Source organism: Prunus persica, chromosome G1 (assembly GCF_000346465.2).
Source record: "Prunus persica cultivar Lovell chromosome G1, Prunus_persica_NCBIv2, whole genome shotgun sequence".
Taxonomy (NCBI): Eukaryota; Viridiplantae; Streptophyta; class Magnoliopsida; order Rosales; family Rosaceae; genus Prunus; species Prunus persica.
In genome coordinates this window covers 34,545,756-34,565,671 of record NC_034009.1, presented here as the reverse complement: position 1 = coordinate 34,565,671, position 19,916 = coordinate 34,545,756, and the positions used below count along the sequence as shown (strand labels likewise).

The window sequence follows — 19,916 nt, the reverse complement described above, 5'->3', positions numbered from 1 at the left end:
CCTGAGTTGGAAAAATTGAACCAACTCAGTTTCTGAGTTGTGTTCGTACTGAGACAGACATAGAGGAGAGGTTGGAGAGGTTTTGAGGGTTTGTTCGTGTTTTGGAGTGCAAAAATTTGAAATAGACTGGAAAAATCATACTTAAACGGAGGTTTCCGAAAAGATCTGAAGAATATGAGTTGGGGACTTCGTCCGGAAGGATATGGAGAACCTTTCTATGGTACGTATGGCTTACTGTTCTAAGGTTATTGGCAGATGATGTTTTCGAGTGAAAGTTTCAAATAGAGTCAGTTTCGAGTTTGGTGTCGACTGAAAGTTTGGCTTTTATAATGGATTGTGAGTTTCAAGTTAGGTGTCGGTATCACTGTGTCTATTTAATTGGTAGGTGGAATGGTGTGAATGGTAGGTGGTATGCGGAAGTAAACGTTGGCTTTTGTATGTGGTCCTACAACCACTGGAAATCTTACCTTTTGTATATGTGTGTACTGACATAGAAACCTGCATATATGTATTTGTATTTGTATTTGTATTTGTATTTGTATGTGTATTTGTAAACAGGAGTACATATATTTTGTTTTGGGTAAAATTGGTAAAATTCATGTGTGGTTTTCAACCTGCAGGGGATGAGGCAGGATTTTCTATTCAAATGTACCACAATGGTGAAATAAGAGGTAACTATTATGTGAATGGGTCTGTGGATTGGTTTGATTATTGTGATAAAGATAGAATGTCAATGACTGAGATAGATGCCATGGTCAAGGAGTTAGGGCACGAAGGTTTGATTAACTACTGGTACAATATTCAAGGTGATAGTTTTGATGGTGGCCTAGTTAAGCTGAGTGAAGATACAGATGTCTTAGACATGCTAGTATTTGTGCCTGACACTAGGGTGATAAATATATTCCTAGAACATGTCTTGGCATGCACTCAAGAGCAGTTTTACAGTCAAATGGGTTCAAACATATTTATAAATTTGGATGATGAATTTGGGACCAACAGTGAGATAGTGATTCAAGAGCTTGATGACAATTGTGGTGCCATTGTTCCAGTGGGTGGGGGAGTATCCCAGGTGCAAAAGGTGAAAAAAACAAGTGTTGTAATAGAAGAGTTGAATGAAGAAGGGTTGAATGAAGAAGCATGTGGAGAAGGCAAAGAGTTGAATGAAGAAGGGTTGAATGAAGATGGGTTGATTGATGAAGCTTCTAAACAAGGCAAAGAAACTGTCACTGTGAATAATGAGGAGAATTCTGACAAGGGCAAAGAAAAACCAAGTCAAGGTTGTTCTGATAAAGGCAAAGGCAAGGTTGATGACATGTCACATAGGGTGAAGCGTGCATTTGGTAAAAAAAGAAGTGGCAGTTTGAGGAGGACAAAGACTGTTCACCATAAAGACAAAGTTGTGGAAGGAAGGGTTGATGGCTACAGGACCGAGTTTCAAAGGGATTCCATAATGTTGAGAAGTGGAAGAAGTTTGGCAAATGCTGCAAACTTTGAAGGCTTGGATGATGATGCTTCTGATAGTGAGGACTCAGATTATATGATTCCCAAGAACTTCAGTGAAGATGAAGATGAAGATGATGTTTTTTTTGATGAATGGGTGGATGACCAAACTGAATGGACAGGGGCTAAAGAAACTGGGAATGAGGCTGCTCTTGATTGGCCTACAGATGTTGAATTGGATTCTGACGATTCTGAGTGCAGGGATTATGCTAAGTATAATTATGATGAGGAAGTTGATAAGAATTGGCCAGAGTTCAATGCTGCAACTGACATGGCAGATCCAAAGTTTGAGATTGGGCTGTTGTTTAGTGATTGTAAGGTGTTTAGGGCAGCTGTCAGAGAGTACTCCATCTTGCAGAATAGGGATGTAGTGTTTATTAGGAATGAGGCTTTGAAGCTGAAGGCAGTTTGTGGGGACCCAGATTGTGAGTGGATGATATATGCTTCAAAAATGCAACATGAGAACACATTGCAAGTGAAGACATATGTAGGTGAGCACACATGTACACAGCTATGGGAGAACCCTACTGTGAAGTCAACATGGATAAGCAAGAAATATGTTCACAGTTTGAAGTCCAATCCCCAGTGGCCAATGAAGTCATTAAAGGAGACTGTTGAGAAGGATTATAATACAGGGGTGTCAAGACAACAAGTGTATAGGGCAAAATATAAGGCACTAAAGCTGATTGAGAGCAGTTTCAATGAACAATATTCAAGAATTTGGGATTACTGTGAGGAATTAAGGAAGACTAACCCAGGAACCACAGCAATGGTTAAGTGTGATTTCCAACAACAAGTGGGGCAACCAAAGTTTCAAAGGTTGTATGTTTGTTTAGGAGCTGCTAAGGAAGGCTTCAAAGCTGGGTGCAGGCCTATTATAGGTTTAGATGGGTGCTTTTTGAAGAGTGTTTATGCAGGGCAACTGTTAACTGCTGTGGGTATAGATGCCAATAATGAAACCTGGGTAATTGCTTATGCAGTTGTGGAATCAGAGTGCAAGGAATCTTGGATTTGGTTTCTGGAGCTATTGGTTAAGGATTGTGAGATTGTGAATCAATTTGGCTTCACCTTTATATCCGACAAACAAAAAGGTTTAGTACTTGCTTTTGAGCAAGTGGTCCCTAATTGTGACCACCGGTTCTGTGCAAGACACCTGTTTTCCAACTATAGGGTGCTTTTCAAAGCAAAAAGCCTCAGAGACAAGTTTTGGGAAGCATCATATGCAACCACTGTCCCCCACTTTACAAGGGCTATGGAAGACCTGAAAAAACTGTCAAATGATGCATATGAATGGCTAACCACTCCAGATAAACCTCCAAGGCATTGGTCCAAGTCACACTTCAACACTCATTTGAAGTGTGACATGTTGTTGAATAATCTTTGCGAGTCCTTCAATGCTACTATATTGGAATGTAGGGATAGACCAATTATGTCAATGTTTGAGTATATTAGATGTATGCTGATGAGGAGAATACAAGCAAGAAGGGACAAAATGCTGACATGGAACAAGCCTATCTGCCCAAGGATATTTAAGAAGGTGGAGGGAAATAAAGCCAAGGCAGGTGCTTGTGTGGCAATGTGGTCAGGTGGAGGTAAATTCCAAGTGTCAGCTGGTGGCCATGCACAATATATTGTGGACTTGGAATTGAGAACTTGTTCTTGTAGAGCTTGGGATTTGCAGGGATGGCCTTGTGTTCATGCTATTGCAGCCATAAATTATAAAATGGGTCTTAATGTCATGGATTTTGTGGATGACTGCTATTTGAAATCAACTTACTTGAAGACATATGAGAATCTCATACTGCCTATGAATGGGATGGATATGTGGGATAAGAGTGACTTTCCACCATGTCTTCCTCCGTCTTACTCTACACAGCCTGGAAGGCCAAGAAAATGTAGAACCAAAGAACAGGAAGAGCACAAGGGCAAGATGAAGATGAGAGCATCAAGAAACCAATCTGAAACTGCATTGTCTCGCATTCCTAACACCCAGGACTCTCTCAAATGTGGGCAATGTGGTAAAAAAGGGCACAATAAGAGGACTTGCCATAGGAATCTTCCCCCAAAAGCTAAACCTGCAACTAAGAGGAAGAGGGGTACTGAAAATACCCAGGTATAGCAACTCAATCTTTTTCAATTCTATCCCTTAATAACCCTAAGCGTTTGTTGCAAACTGATGTAGTTTTTATGTTGTAGACCACTCCATCTGATGCATCCACTCTAGCTGGTGATCCAAGCACCCTAAAGCAAAGATCCAAGCCTCCAAGGCGTGTGCAAAAAGGGAAGCCAAAACCAACTAAGAAAGCACATGCCACTTCTGAAGCACAACCAGCCTCAACTTTGCTTCCTCATGCATCAACTTCTGTTTCAACTGCAGGATCAAATGTTGTACATTGAAGCTCACTGAAAAAGCTATTTGATGATTCACGTTTTGTTGTTAGACTGGCAGTTTGTGATTATGAGGTTTTTGTTTTTGAAAAATTAGTCATGTATAACTAAGTGCTGACTTATTTTGATGAATGTAATTGCATTCACATAAGCCTCAACCACTGTGAATGCAAATACATCCACTGAAATTGCCATTTTGGAATGAATTTGAATGGACATGAAATATGTACGATATGCAATGTTATTATCTGGTAATTTTGAGCCATTTTGAATGCAGAATTTTCTGAGTTTTTGGGTTGCCACTTTGCTTCATTATTTTGGTCATTCACTTCATTGTTCCAGGTGCATCCATTTTCTAACTTCCCTGTTATATTATTTTTGCCATTCCATTTTCTACAAATTTTGCCATTCCATTCACTTCATCAAGTTACAAAAAAGTCGGCAATTAAACTGCTACATAACAATTAAACCTTACCCCATAACCCTTAATCCTACCCCATAAGCCCTTAAGCCTTACCCCATAACCCTTAATCCTAAAACCCTAAACCCTTAAACCCTTACATAACAATTAAACCATTACAAACTGCTACTAACAATACATTCATTCAATGGCAGAAGCTAATTCCAAGCTCCTCTTTTTGTTCACTCCACATCCACACATCCCTCCCAAAATGATGCTTGCAAATAGAACCCACGAAGCCACCAACAACACCCAAACGACCTTTTCTCTTTGTCTTGCCATTGCCATTGACTTCTCCAGCTTATTCCGCGATTTTAAAAGCCCATGAATCACTGCCTTTGACCTTTCACACATGGCCGGATCAAACCATGCCCAAAATTCACAGCCCTTAAAACCCCTCTTAGTCTCACGTACCTTGGCTGCACACATGGAAAATCGCCTCCCAGGATTCGAATCTGTCCAAGAGGTTCGAATTGTAGCAGCCTTTCCGCACCAACACATCGGCGCCTCTTCATCCATTTCGCCCAGCCAATCGGATCTTCTTCGTCAGTTTCCCTCCACTTTTTTCCTCGCTCCTTTGCTCTCGAAAACACGAACACAAATCAGAAACTGAGTTGGTTCGATTTTTCCAACCCAGGTAAGCGAACTCTTCCTTTCCTTCGATTTTTTTCTTCAGAAATTGCCCATCGTGACGTCGCTTTCTAACAACTATTTGGTTATTATGTGGGTCCCACGACTGCCACGTCAGCATTTAACGTCTGACTTTGACGGTCAATGTAACGGCTGGTGTAAATTGGTAATATTTCGAAATGTTGGGTACGAAATTGATAAAACTCAAACCTTGGGGCCCATTTCGATACTGACACTAAACCTACAGGGACTAAAGTGAAGTTAATCCTAATATTTTTTGCGCTGGTCGACACCCTGCGATTGGCACAAGTTCTCCGGTTTCATCGAGCCCAATAGTCATGAGTACATCCGGACACAAAGAAGGAAGCCCATCAAACGTGACTTTTTTATTAAAAAAAATAGAGAAACGATGGTCTAAACTAATATAATTTATAAAGAGAAAATTCGAACATGAGTGCAACGTAGAGGGCTCATTGTCTTGACTAACTGGGTCAACACACATTTGCAAACACAACAACTTCATTATTTCTTCATAATTACAAAAAAGATAATCGACTTCATTATTTTGAATTGAGATTTGAACGTTGGTGTAACATTGATTTAGAGGTTGGGTAGTTAACATTTGGACATATTGCACTTTTTTGATCATGTAGTTTAGTTCAAATTCAGTTTCTTCTTCTTGATTTTATATCATAATTACGTTAAGTTAATCTAATCAAGTATTTCATCAATCTGTTTTATGAAAGATGCACAACTCGATTTCATCAAAAAAAATTTCTCCCTACTTCTCTTTTTCTCTATTGTCGATTTTGTTGTCGGTTGTCAATCTTGGATATGAGTTTGCTTGTGGTTATTGGCAAGTTCGTTGTTGGAAGTTGGTATTGGTGACTAGGGGTAGGTATGGTCCGGATTGGATCGGTTTCACCTCAAAACCACATATGAATCAATTACAATATAATGGTTTGATTTGGTTTGATTTTAACAATAATCACGGAGGAAGCTGAACCAAACCAAACCAATTTAAGATGGTTTGGTTCAGTCAGTTTGGGTCTAAGTTCAATTCTCTTTTCTTTTTCTTTTTTTCAAAATTGTTAGCCCAATTAGAACAAAAAGATTCACAACTTGCTACAAACTTTTTTCATTTTCTAGTGTATCAAACCATCCTAAAACTCAATATACCATAAAAGTCAAATTTTAATAACTAATATAGCCACAATTCAACATTCATATCTAGTTATTTTCTAATTAGAGGATTACACGTGTAAAATTATATACATATATAAACGCTCATAACCAAATTTCAATAATATACAATTCGGTTCGATTTTTATACAGTTTGATTTTTTCTTGATTAAAACCAAACAAAATCGGTAATTACGAATTGAACCAGCCTGTTTAATTGATTCTGCCAGATTGATGCCCACCCCTATTGTTGGATTTCCACTGCCATGTTATTTCTTTAGCGCATGAAGTAGTTTTTTCATTCTTAATTTTCTTTCCTTTGTTTCTAGTGTCTTAGGCCTTGTTATTGGCTTAACCCAATTGTATTTTGTTTTTCTCTTTTTTCGTGCATATTTATTTTGTTTTTCTTCTGTTTTATATCCACATTTGTTGAGGCACATGATGCTGATTTCAATCGCTGGCACTGCTGTTTTGGTGGTTGAAGAAGTGTCCAAGATTCCTCTTCTTTTTTTCTTTATTTTCTTTATCTATATTTAGTTCAAGTCACTAATCTTTTTTAAGATTACGGTATTGACCCTGCCTCACATTTGGGTTTCAGATAGTTTTCTTGTACTCTTTTAGGGTGTTCCATTTTATAGAGCATATGCTTCAACCAAAAAATAAGATGCACAAGCCACTTACTAAAGGGAATAAAAGAAAAAAATGTAATTTTTGTTTTAGCTTAGGCCTCCCATGTAACTCTGAAAAGAAAGAAGGTAAAGTCAACTTCCCCGTAAGAGAGCGGTATTGATAATTATATGTAAATGGGAAATGAATTGTTCCACATCAAAATTTGATGGTCAAGCATTTTACTACACGTCAAAAATGAATTGTGCCTTTCTTCTTTTACTTTTACTTATTGAAAAACATAACAAAACAAAACAAAAAAACAAAAAAAGAAGAGGAAGAAACGTCAATGGGACATAATTGGGCCAATCGTGACATATGAGAGCCCATTCGTTATTTTTAAATTTAGATATTTAGTTATGACTGCTACTATTTCCGCCCTATATCCTATTTTCTCACCCACCTTATCTTCCTATCCACTATATAAATTTGAAAAAACACAATATTATCTTTCTACCCACCATTATTCCTAATACCTTTTAATAATATTAAAAAATAGCCCTCTTTCCCAACTCACCCCTACCATAATATCTATAAAGTATAAACTAATGCAACTAGGAGAATGTTTTTTTTCTTAATTTTTCATTTATTAAATAGTATGGCCGCCTTTTAAATATAATGTATTTAAATAGTATACCTATGCGGCGATACTATGATTTTTTTTTTAAAAAGAAATAGTATAGCCGGGTGGCTATACTTGTTTTGACACGTGGCGCCTAATCGCTAGGGGTCTTTTTTATTATAAACAAATAGTACAACTGGACGGCTATATTCGGGTTTTTTAATTTTTTTTTGAAAATAGTATAGCCGCGTGGCTATACTTATTTATTTTGACATGCGGCACTTACTCGCTAGACGGATAATAAATAGTATAGCCGTGCAGCTATACTTGGTTTTATTAATGTTAAAAATAGTATAGCTGGACGGCTATACTGTTTTGGACATGTGGCGCCTAGGCTTGGTGAGGCTACTTTAGTTTTTTTTTATTTAAAAATAAGGCGTATAGCTGCGCGGCTATACTTATGTTTTAAAATTAAAAAAATAGTATAGCCAGTCAGTTTTACTGGGTTTTTTAGTTGTTTTAATTGCCTTTAATAAATAATATATACTGCAATCCTTTTTTTTATTTAAAATTTTTTCTCTGATTTTCGTTTATCGATAATAGTAGTTTATAGCATTGTCCTAATGGCCATTACCCAAGTCTTTATTGTCCCATTTTAATTTTTTACTTTTCTATAGTTATTACCCGTATAAATAATTTAGCACTTTCATGTTTAATACTCTATTATACACATATGTACGTATTTTTTAATAATACATACGTGTTATGTACACGTCTTAAAGACTCGATAAAATTCACATTTAAAAAAAAAAAAAAAAGCAAACGTTACATATTTCTCATGTTTAATACAAGTATTTTTTTTACAAAATTTTTAATAAGACACAAAATTCCCATATAAGGTAGCAATTGAGGAACCTAGGGTTGGATGCCTTTCTTATGTTGGTCATACTTTAGTAACATTGGGGTGGAGATGCGCTGCGATGGAGAGAAGGAGAGAGATGAGCGGTGATGGGGTTGGATTTGGAGTTGATGGTCAATGGGAAGAAGGGGAAAAGATCAGCGAACATGGTAATTGGGAGCCTGAGGTGAGGGAGGGAGGGAGAGCATTTTTTTTAATTTATAAAAAATAAAAAAATGTTATTTCTTTATATCATTTTACTTTATTTTTTGGTTTAAAATTCTTTAAATGATTTAAAAGTAAAAATTTAAGTATGGTTATAGCAATGGACATATATCAAATTTTGAGAAAGTCCTTGGAAGTAATTTTACAAAGGGATAAATTTGTCTTTAAAATTTTGAAAATAGAGTAGAGAATTAGGACAAGATTGGTGAAAATAGTAGCACTTAGTAGTTATATACCCATTCTTAGCATTAGTAATATAGATAAACATTACATCATTTAATTTCTATAAACAAACGAAAAAAAAACTCAAAAAAATGATAGATGGCCCTGTTGAATTTAATTTTGATTACTAAATTACTTTGATGCCGTGTTGAGTATTTTGGGTTTTTTTAATAAAATTTTGGGCTTGTTTTAAGAAATCAATGACAATTTTGTAATTTATAAGAAGTTCGAAGACTCTTCATTAAGTTGTAAATAAACTTTACGTGTGTTTCTAAAGTCCATTTTATATTGGCATAATAATAATTTGAGCTCATATATTAGGCATAATAGTAATTTGGGCTCCTATTTAGGCATAATAGTAAATCCCTCTTTTAAATTTGTCTGTTTAAAAAAATTACAAATTTATCAGGACAAAATTGTGAAGTCGTGAAATCTTTGATCTAGAGAAAAGCTACACCGATCATTAAAGAAAGTTATCTGCTAAAAATTTTAAAAAATATTGAGTAAGAATAATCATATATGCGTAAAAGCATGGGTAAAAAGTAGCCATTTTTTTCACTCCGGCTACTTCATCATTCATAGATCAAATTAAGGAAAAGATAAAATACATCTCTGCTTGTGTGATGTATAAAGTCATTATTTCATTTTATATATAATTTTTTATTAGATTGAAAATTTGAGTAAAAGTCAAAAATTTAAGTGGAGAAATTGACAATTCCCTTGTCAACTTAAGCACGGAATTTATTAAATGACACGCAAAAAAAATCGTAAAAATGAGACATCTAAATCCCGAGTTTAATTTCCATCAAAATAAGCATCATTTCACAATTTCCACAATGCCATTTACAAAATTCGGTCGTTTAGAAAATTCAACATACATAAATCCAAACATTGAAATTTTCGATTGCCAGAAATTGAAATGATAGAAATGTGAACATGTACGTTAGAAAGTGTATGAAATGAATAAATGAGAAGCACAAATTAGAGCAGCAGAGGTTGGCTTAAAACTCGAGCTTCCTGAAGCTTTTACATAATAAACCACATCTTGTGGTAAACCGGAAAATCAGCCAATTCAGGTTCTTAAGCTAACAGATCATCCAGACCACCATTTTAGTCAGCTACCAACAGCATCCGCACATCAACAGCAACTATCAAATATGTTAATGTGCAGGGAAGCAAGGATTCGAACCTTGATCTTCTCGTAAGTCTTGTAACTTGTTCACATTGGTTACAAGCTGAGAGCTCTACCATTTTGAGCTACATCCCTTTAAACCTAACTAACTAAACACAAATACACACAACAGACAGCTGCTAAAAACAAAGCAATGCACATAACCATCATACTAAAAGCCAAACAAATCTAAAAGAGAAAAAGCTACCAAGAAGTTGACTTTATACAATTGATAAACAACTTAACAAAATGTCTAACAAATATACTTTCGAATATCCAAAGAGAAAAATTACTTCAAAAGAAATGTCGCATAGTTCAGAAATCTCCTTTAACGAAAGCAAGAAAAAAATTCTCTTCCTCCCATAATAAGCAATCTACGTAAAGGGCTCATTCCAAAATGATAAACCAGGACTACATTCTTTCAATACATAATATGTTCTCTTTGTAAGTTCATTACTTAGTCATAAATTGGAGATAAGAATTACATTTAATGCAATCTCTCAGAGGACCTCATCCCTATCATCCCTTCCACACTTCACGAGCTTAAAATCCAGCTAAAGCATATTTGTTCATTGTTATATTGAAGGTTTTCGCAGGATCCGAAATAAGCTATGCATACATAAAAGCAAGACTCACACTCACATCAGTTCTTAAAGAAGGACCTGTATCGGCAAGCAGCTGGGAATAGTCGAATGACGCTTGACCACAGCATTATTGAACCAATAAAAGAGACACACCCAGCAACTAATAAGGGCATAAATATGAAAAACACACCAAAGTTCCAAATGTGTAATTTGATACCAACAAATAACTACTTAATTAATACTCAAATGCTTTAAAAGTGTCAAATTGATCATAGAAAGAGTGTCAGATTGCAATGTTCAATAAGTTGGACTACGCATAAGCACCACCAAATGAAGAAAAGAATGACAGATCCTATCAAGCCACCCAAATGAACACAAAAGCTATTTAAAGGAACAGTTATACAAAAAAGTATTGACTATCAGCTGACGGAACTAAGAAGACAGGTAAGGGAAACACCACACTTCATACCACATCTATTTCCATCAGCAGTTTAAAAAAACAGTTCTATCAGTTCTGTGCATAAACTTGAATCTGAGACGGAGCCCTCAAAGAATGAGACTGCTTCTGCATAAAACACGACCCATATAATTATGCCAGATCGTTTACTTGTCAAACAACCCCACGTGTAACCTAAACGGATCAGCAGGAAAAAAACCCAACCTTCTACAATGGACTACTCTGCCCAGAAATTTCAAATATCCAACATACTGACCCATCACGAACTTAAGCAACTTTAGCCTGCCAGGAAAAAAAAAGAGTAATATGCCACAACAAAAGAACCAGCAAAAGCAAACCAGCACTTGCACCCAAAAATGCCAACAGGTCACTATGTTTAAGACAAAATCCAAACCCTTTAGCAGACCACAAACCACCACCTCCAACCCTATAAAACCCGAAAAGGTATATGCAAATATTAGCATCTGTACTCAGAAAAATATATATATATATATATATATATATATATATATATATATATATGAAAGGAGACTTTGAGAGAAGCAATCAAATCAAAGGAAAAGATAAACCCTCAGGCCATATTCTGGAAAAATCGAGCAAGGCATAGAAGCTAAGCTAATTAAGATCGAAACGCTGAAATCCAAAGACAATGAAAGCAAGTCATCCTATCCATTTCAGCTGACAAATCAATCCCGTTAACTTGAACATGAGAAAACCTCGGCTAAAACGAGATCAATGAATAAAACTTCGATACAAATTGGAAATAAGATACTATGTAAACGACAAAATCAAATCTCACGACCCCTCAAAGAACAGTTCCATCAACGAAGATCAAAGTCATACTCAGTTTATGTGTCAGCAAGTGCTGCTCTACAGTCCAATGATACTTCACTGCATCCAAAGACATCAATCTGCATACCACATTCCTACTCCCTCTTAAAACAATCAGCAGCCTGCCCTCCTCCTATAAACCCTAGGACTCCATTAAGAGACAAAAGTTGCTGCACAGAACTCTTTGCTTGAATCATATATGATAAAATCTGACAAAAATAAACCATAAGCCAGGAAGTACCAGACACCTCTTAAGAGCATCCCCATTCTCCCAGGCCTCAAGAGCAAGCTGACAATATACAGACTGAATATCCAAGAAGAAAGTTAAGCCAAGAGTGGACACTACTAAAAGCAGTCCACATTCTAATGAAGATGAGACCAAAAGGAAAGACGTACACTCAACAAAGGCAACTCCCATTCCTCTTGACCGTCGCACATGCCCAAATCCATGATTCCGTTGGTTTGCTTGAATACCCATTCCATTTACTTGATGCGAAATGAATTTGCATAATACATTTGCTCAAAAATGCCACATTTATGGTCTACAGAGAACTAAATCGCAAGCAAAGAAACATAAAACCACCTCTTAAAAGAGATGTTCTAGGCTCTGACAAAGTGCAACTCCAGTAAAAGACAAGTTTGGATGCAACTGCAAACACATTGCATCAGATCAAATGGTGGTGCCAGATTATATCCACCCATCAATAAAATATCAAATGAACGACCAAATATCTTAACAAGTGCCCTTCTGAAAAGGGCAAAGAATAGAAGAAAAAAAAAAGAGAAGCACCAAAGAATATCCAACCCCGAATGGCCAAAGTATTGCACAAAGCTGCACATACTGCATTGAATCCACCTTCAACCAGACAAAACAGACATTTGAACAGACAAAAACAGCAATACCAATAAAGACGAGCATCTGCCAAACCTTAAAATGTGTGAATTAATTAAAGACCAGCACAATATAGAAATGAATGGGAGAGGCGCAGAGTCAAAAAAGATTAAGGATCTTGAGGCCCCTACACGAAATTCAAAATCTGTAATAAGTTATCTTTTAAAAAACAGAAATAAAAGTAAAGTTTGAGAGAATATAATTAAGTTGAAAGAAAAGAATGAACCCATCACCATAAGAATATGTTGAACTATCAAGCCAGGAAGGATAAACCCCATGAAAGAAGACAAATGAATAAGAAACCAAATGTGGAGTGTGTTTCTCAAGGAATCAATGCAGATCCAAGACTCTGAGCTACAAAACTTCCGCACAGGAAAATCCATGAACTACCGCAAAAAACACTGACAACACCATAACATATAACCATTCGAAAAGAAATGTATCAAGAAAACAAGAAGGCAAATATGTAAAACCAGGCACCGTGCCACAAGTTCTGATTGTCACTCGAAAGATCATCCTCATCAACTCAACTCTAATAAGACTTGGAACAACGAGCATCTGCATGAGACAATGACTGAATAATAGCCCAAAGGTTCAAAGGTTCAGGATACTGAATAAAATACATAACGGAAAACAAAACTCGGCATGACACCTGCTCCTGAGGTTTCGCCATTAACATTAACTTGAAATTGAACTCCTGAAACCCTCCTCGAAAAAGAGATCCACAACAAAGATATGACGCAGCGTAACCTCCTTAAGAAAGGAGTCCAGTCATGAATTAAGTTACTCTCTTTCGCACACAAGAACAAGGATGCATCTCATAACTCCTTTAAAACTGAGACATTAAAGCACAACACAAAAATCAACAAAGCCCAACATGTGAGGAAAAAAGATCCAGAAACAGAGCAGAGCTACGATGCATCTGCACAAAAGAACGCCCAATTAAAGTGTCGAATCTCATAAACCCAAGAAGAAATTAAATCATAAGGCCATACTACTCAACTCCCTCTTAAAAGCGATTTCCTTCAACAAAGTTGGACCCCATAGAATGGAAAGTAATGGTGCAAATCATGGCCCAAGATCTCTAAATCCAGAAATAGATAATAGATAATAAGATAAGAAACCCCCCCGGGAAGAAGCTCTTCTCTGTCAACAATGTTGGACTGCATGTACAAGACAAGAGTTAGTATGTGTTGCATATAGGGCGGGGGTTTCTTAAGACCAGGAAATCAAATAACAGGGCGAAGAAATTCACTGTTGGTAGCCTCCCTGCTGTCCTTAAACAAAGTAAAACTCCATACACGGGCGAGTTAAATTGCATTTGCATAGAATATTGCTCGAACAATGGTACCAGATCTTATAAAATCTTCACCAATACACAAGATGCATCAAACTCTAAAAGATAACATTACTCAAATAATGGCTCGTGTAAGAAGTTAAATCATAAGCAGAGAACCACTCAAACCCTTTCTTAAAGGCCGCTCGTTCTACTTCAAGGAATCAGACCCCACAAGAAGACAATTGTAATGGTCTGCTTATAAAGACATTGCTTAAAACCTGTCTTAGGATGTCATACGGGCTCCAAGAATATAAAATCAGATAATAACTCAGAAAACCCCTTTTTTTCTTTCAACAGTGTGAGACTCCAGCAACCGACAAACATTAGGATGCATCTGCATAAAAGAGTGCTCAAATAATGGTTCCATACCTCATAAACACCAAGAAATAAGAAACAAAATCATAAGCCAAAAACTACTCAAACCCCTTCTTAAAACTCGTTCGAGAAAGTGAGACCTCCATATATAGACACGAGTTAGGATACGCCTGCAGGCAGAAATATAGCTCAGACAATGTGCCCCACATTATACAGACGGTACGAATAAAAAAGATCGGATAAAAGACCCCTCTTATAGTTAGGCAAGATTTCCATAGAGAGACAAGATTTGCAATCTGCATAAACAGATGGTTCCAGACATCAAAGAAATAAGAAATTAAATTATAAGCCAAGAAGTAACTGCAACGTAAACCTTTAAAACCAAATTCCTGCAAAATTTCACCAAACAGAACAATTGCAGAAGCTACTCAAAATCCTGATACTCCAGACTAAAGCAAGAGATGCATCTGCATAAGACACGAAGGGAAAGGCAACCACGGAATTCACGATATTGAACACGTAACAGAAATAAGAAAGCAAACAGGGTCAATAAGGCAACTGCAGAAGCTACTCAAAATCCTGATACTCCAGACTAAAGCAACAGATTCATCTGCATAAGACATCAAAGGAAACACAACCACAGAATTCACCGATATTGAACATGTAAAAGAAACAAGAAAGCAAGAAGGGTGAATAAACAAAACCAGCAGCCATGAGCTCCATTCATTGCCATGCCCCAAGGAAAACTTTGTCCCTAAGACAAGAATTAGGATGCATCTACTTCAGATATTGCTAAATAACGCACCAAATCTTATAAATCCTTAAAGATGGGAAACAAAAGGAAAGAAGAATTAAACCCCCTCTTAAATAGTATGCCAATTAGAACCCCACTGAAGATACCTGAGTGAGAGAAAGAGAGAATTTAAAAATAGGAAATTGACATGTTCTTGTTAAGAAACCAAACCAGAATCTGCTCCCCACAACAGTGTCATAAACTTTAAATGCCTCTCCATAATCACGAAAATAGGGAATCATCATAAAGAGAATGTCAAGCCAGACTGCTATACAATTTGGGAGACCAAATATAAGTAATGACAACCTTAGAAATAAACCAACGGAAGAAAAGACGAAACATAAAAGCTAAAGCACTGTTTGGCGGTAATTATCTAATAGCTTAAAGACCATAAAGCAACATATATCGAACAAATACATGGCAGCACAGAAGGAAGTAAGACATATTCAGCATCTGTAATCAAAACATCATAACATTATATCTTCGAACCAAGAAAAAAAGATTAATGGTGATTTTGAACATATTCCCCCATATGCCAAGATTGAAGACATAAAATCCGATTAGAACATACCAAGAAAACAAGATGCATAACCAGAAGGCAGACTATTGAACTAAATCACAATTTAGTATTTGTCAATAGAAGAGCAAAATGCTTATCATGATTATAAGGAAAAGGAGAGAGACACACGGATTTATGATTTTCTGGGTATCAATAGAGGTTTAAAAAATCGCTTTGACAAAGAGTAAAGGAGCAAGCATATAACCATATCAAAAGAGTAGAAAGCTATGGAAAAATAAGAAACCAAGCAGGGTGAATAAAAACCAGCGGCCTTGAACTCCACTCAAATCCGTGCACCAAGTTGAAACTTTGTCCCTAGGACAAGAATTACGGTGCATCTACATAAGATATTGCTAAAATAACAAGCACCAAATGTAATAAAATTTTGAAATGTAAAACAAAAGGCAACAACATTAAACCTCCTCTTAGGTAGCATTTCTATTCAAACCCACCAGAAGAAACCTGAAAATACATAATACCAAATATTAATTAAGGGATAGAGGGAGAGATATATACTTGATATAAAAAATATAAAAAAATAAAACAATAAAAGAAAAATATTTAACATGTTCTCCCAATAATTTAGGACATCAAATGAGCAGAGAATAAAACAATTTCACCAAAAACAAAACGACGACACATTCACCAAATAACCCATTTCTTCTTTCATTTGACTGCAGCGTAAACCTTCAAAATCAAATTCATGCAAAATTCACAAAACAAGGTAAGTGCAGTAACTACTCAAAATCCTGATAGACTTCCATAATGCTGACTAAAGCAAGTCTGCACAAGACACCAACGGAAAAACAACACCACAGAAACGATATTGAACAAATAACAAAAGTAAGAAACAAGGTGAACAAACAAAACCAGTGGCTTTGAGCTCTCAAACCGGTGCCCCCAGGTGAAACTTTGTCCCTAAGACAAGAATTAGGGTGCATCAACATAACATTTTGCTAAAATAACAGGACCATATGTATAAATTTTTTAAATGGAAAACAAAAGGGAATAGCATTAAACCCCCTCTCAGGTAGTAGGTCAATTCAAACACAACAGAAGAACCATGAAAAATACATCATACCTAATATTAAGTTAGGGGTGACATAGGGGTAAACGATAAAATATTTAACATGTTCGCCCCATAATTTAGGGCATTGAACGAGTAAAGAATGAAACAATTTCATCAAAAACCAAAACGCCAACATATTCTCCCAATAACCTATTACCACTTTCGTTTAACTGGAGCGTAAACTTCTAAAACCAAATTCCTGCAAAAAAAATCACCAAACAAGGGAACTGCAGGAACTGCTCAACATCTTGATAATCACTACGTAATGTGGACTTACGTACAGAAAACAGACCACAAAATTCACAATATTGAACAAGTAACAAAAATAAGAAACCAAGGAAGGTGAACAAACAAAACCAGCAGCCTTGAGCTCTCATACTGGTGCACCTAGGTGAAACTTTGTCCCTAAGAATTATGGTGCAACTACATGAGATATTTGCTATAATAACAGCACCAAATGTATAGAAAAATTGAAATGGGAAACAAAAAGCAACATCATTAAACCCCCTTTTAGGTAGTAAGTCAATTCAAACCCAACAGAAGGAACCTGTAAAATACATAATACCTGACCAATTTAGGGGGTGAAATACAGAGATATTGAGAGAGAGAGAGAGAGAGAGAGAGAGAGAGAGGGGGGGGGGGGGAGGGGGAGAAGAGACTTATATAAAATTTTAAAAAGAAATAAGAGAAAAAAAAATCACCAAACAAGGCAACTGCAGTAACTGCTCAAAATCCTGATAATCACTACATAATGTGGACTAAAGCAAGACATCAATGGAAAGACAGACCACAGAATTCAAGATATTGAACAAGTAACGAAAATAAGAATCCGAGGAAGGTAAAGAAACAAAACCAGCTGCCTTGATCTCTCAAACCCATGCCCCCAGGTGAAACTTTGTCCCTAAGACAAGAATTAGGGTGCATCTACATAAGATATTGCTAAAATAACAGCACCAAATGTAATAAATTTTTGAAAAGGCAACAACAATAAACCCCCTCTTAGCTAGTAAGTCAATTCAATCCAACAGAGGGAGAGAGATGTATATAAAAGTTGTAAAAACTTAAGAGACAAAGGATTTAACATGTTCTCCCAATAACCTATTTCAACTTTCTTTATTAACTGTGGCGTTAAAAACCAAATTCCTGCACACACAAAAAAAAAAATCACCAAACAAGGTAACCCCAGGACTGCTCAAAATCCTGATAATCACTACATAATGTGGACAGAAAGACAGACCACAGAATTCACGATATTGAAAGAGTAACAAAAATAAGAAACCAATGAAGGGGAACAAACAAAACCAGCAGCCTCGAGCTCTCAAACTGTTTTCCCCGGGTGAAACTGTCCCTAAGACAAAAATTGGGTTGCATCTCCATAAGATATTACTAAAATATCAGTACCAAATTTAATAAAAATTTTAAATGGGAAACGAAAGGCAACAACATTAAAACCCCCCTTAGGTAGTATGCCAATTCGAAACCAACATAAGAAACCTGAGAAATACATAGCAACTAATATTAACTTTGGGGTGAGAGAGAGAGAGAGAGAGATTGTATTAAAAAAATATTAAAATATTAAAATATTAAAAGAAAAAGATTTTAACATGTCAACCAAACCAGAATAGCTCCCCATAACAGTGTCATGAACTTTTGGCTCCATCCAACTTAGTCCCCATAAGCACCTTAATCACAAAATTAGTGAATCATCAAGACAATACCTAACCACACTGCTAACAAATTCGAAGCCCAAATATATGCAATGAAAACCATTGAATAAACTTTATAAAAAACACATAACATAAAAGGTAAGCGCCAACCCACTTATGGTTGTAATTATTAGTAGCTTGAAGACCATAAGGCAAAATATACTGATCAAATACATGGCAATAAAGAGGTAAGTGAGAAATACTCAGGGTCTGTAATCAGAACATTGAATAACTTTATATCTCTGAAAAAAAAAACAATTACTATATCTTTGAGACAAGAAAAAAATTAAAATAGACCCTTTCATTCCAACAGAGAAAATCAATAGAAAGCCAAAATTGAGGACATAAAAACCCGTTTAGAACATACCCAAAAAACAAGAAATACATCGAAATGAAAGGCTACGAACTAAGGTTAACACGAATTCTGGATTTAGTATGTCAATATAAGAGCAGAAAGTTCGGCATGATCATAGGGAAAAGGAGGACATAAACATGATATTACTTACAAATTTCAGGGACTTGAAAGATATATAAAGACGCGCATTTTGACAAACTGTAAAAGAATAAGCACGTAACCAAAAACAATAATCCATATGCAACAAACCAATGAAAACCTTTACAAATGAAGTGCACTACGCTCTATCCAAAGACGACAAATGTGAACTAATAAGCTCAAAGCCATCCGCAATACTATTATTATATCTCCTGCAAACCAATAGATCCGGATAGACAATTTTGAAATTCAACATTCCATTGCATCCGCAAAACAGTAAAAAAAATCCAACCTCATAGCCATCCACAATCAGATCCCATAAGAACCTATCGAGTTATCAGCTAACCAAACATCTAACCCTCGTGTGTCAAACACCGCAAACGAGGCCTGAAAAATAACAGCAAAGCTCCGCTTATTTGATTGATAAAAAACGAGGGAAATTTCCAAATCATTATATTGTAAACTTCAGAATAAAATCAAAGGAGGTAAACGAAAGATCTCCCATAGAAGGTAAATCGATGAGGTTTTCGTGCAAATCAAAACGCAAGCATAACCAGGTACTGAATACACGATGCCCTGGCATTCATCATCCCAATCAAAACTCATAAGCATATCAATAAAGATGAGCTTCAGCCTCAAATCAACAATCTATATCTATAGAAAACAACGAGAAGATCCAAATCCAAACACCTACGTCACATGATCAACGATGTCGTTTGGGTCTCATCTGAACCAATAAAACACGCCTGCAAATATACACAATCTCTGGTTCTTTATACCGCCACAACCGTCGAAAGTCATTAGATCCAACTTTTAATCGGTTAGCAAAATCCATCACCAAAACCTAAAGCATAGCGATAACAAAACTTAATCCATCGATATCGATATCCAAAGCATAGAATCAAACCCAAACAGAAGAAGAGAAACAACAAATCCGATAATCTACACAAAGCGAAACCTGATCGCCACCACCT

The 19,916-nt window shown here is 36.2% G+C and overlaps 1 long non-coding RNA gene across 1 annotated transcript; it reads right to left on the bottom strand.

The window, feature by feature from the left end:
- On the bottom strand, positions 9,609 to 14,901 carry LOC109946452. The gene is made up of 2 exons (XR_002269601.1): positions 11,150 to 14,901; positions 9,609 to 11,053 (listed from the first exon to the last, which is right to left on the bottom strand). It is a non-coding gene; the product is annotated as an uncharacterized LOC109946452 (long non-coding RNA).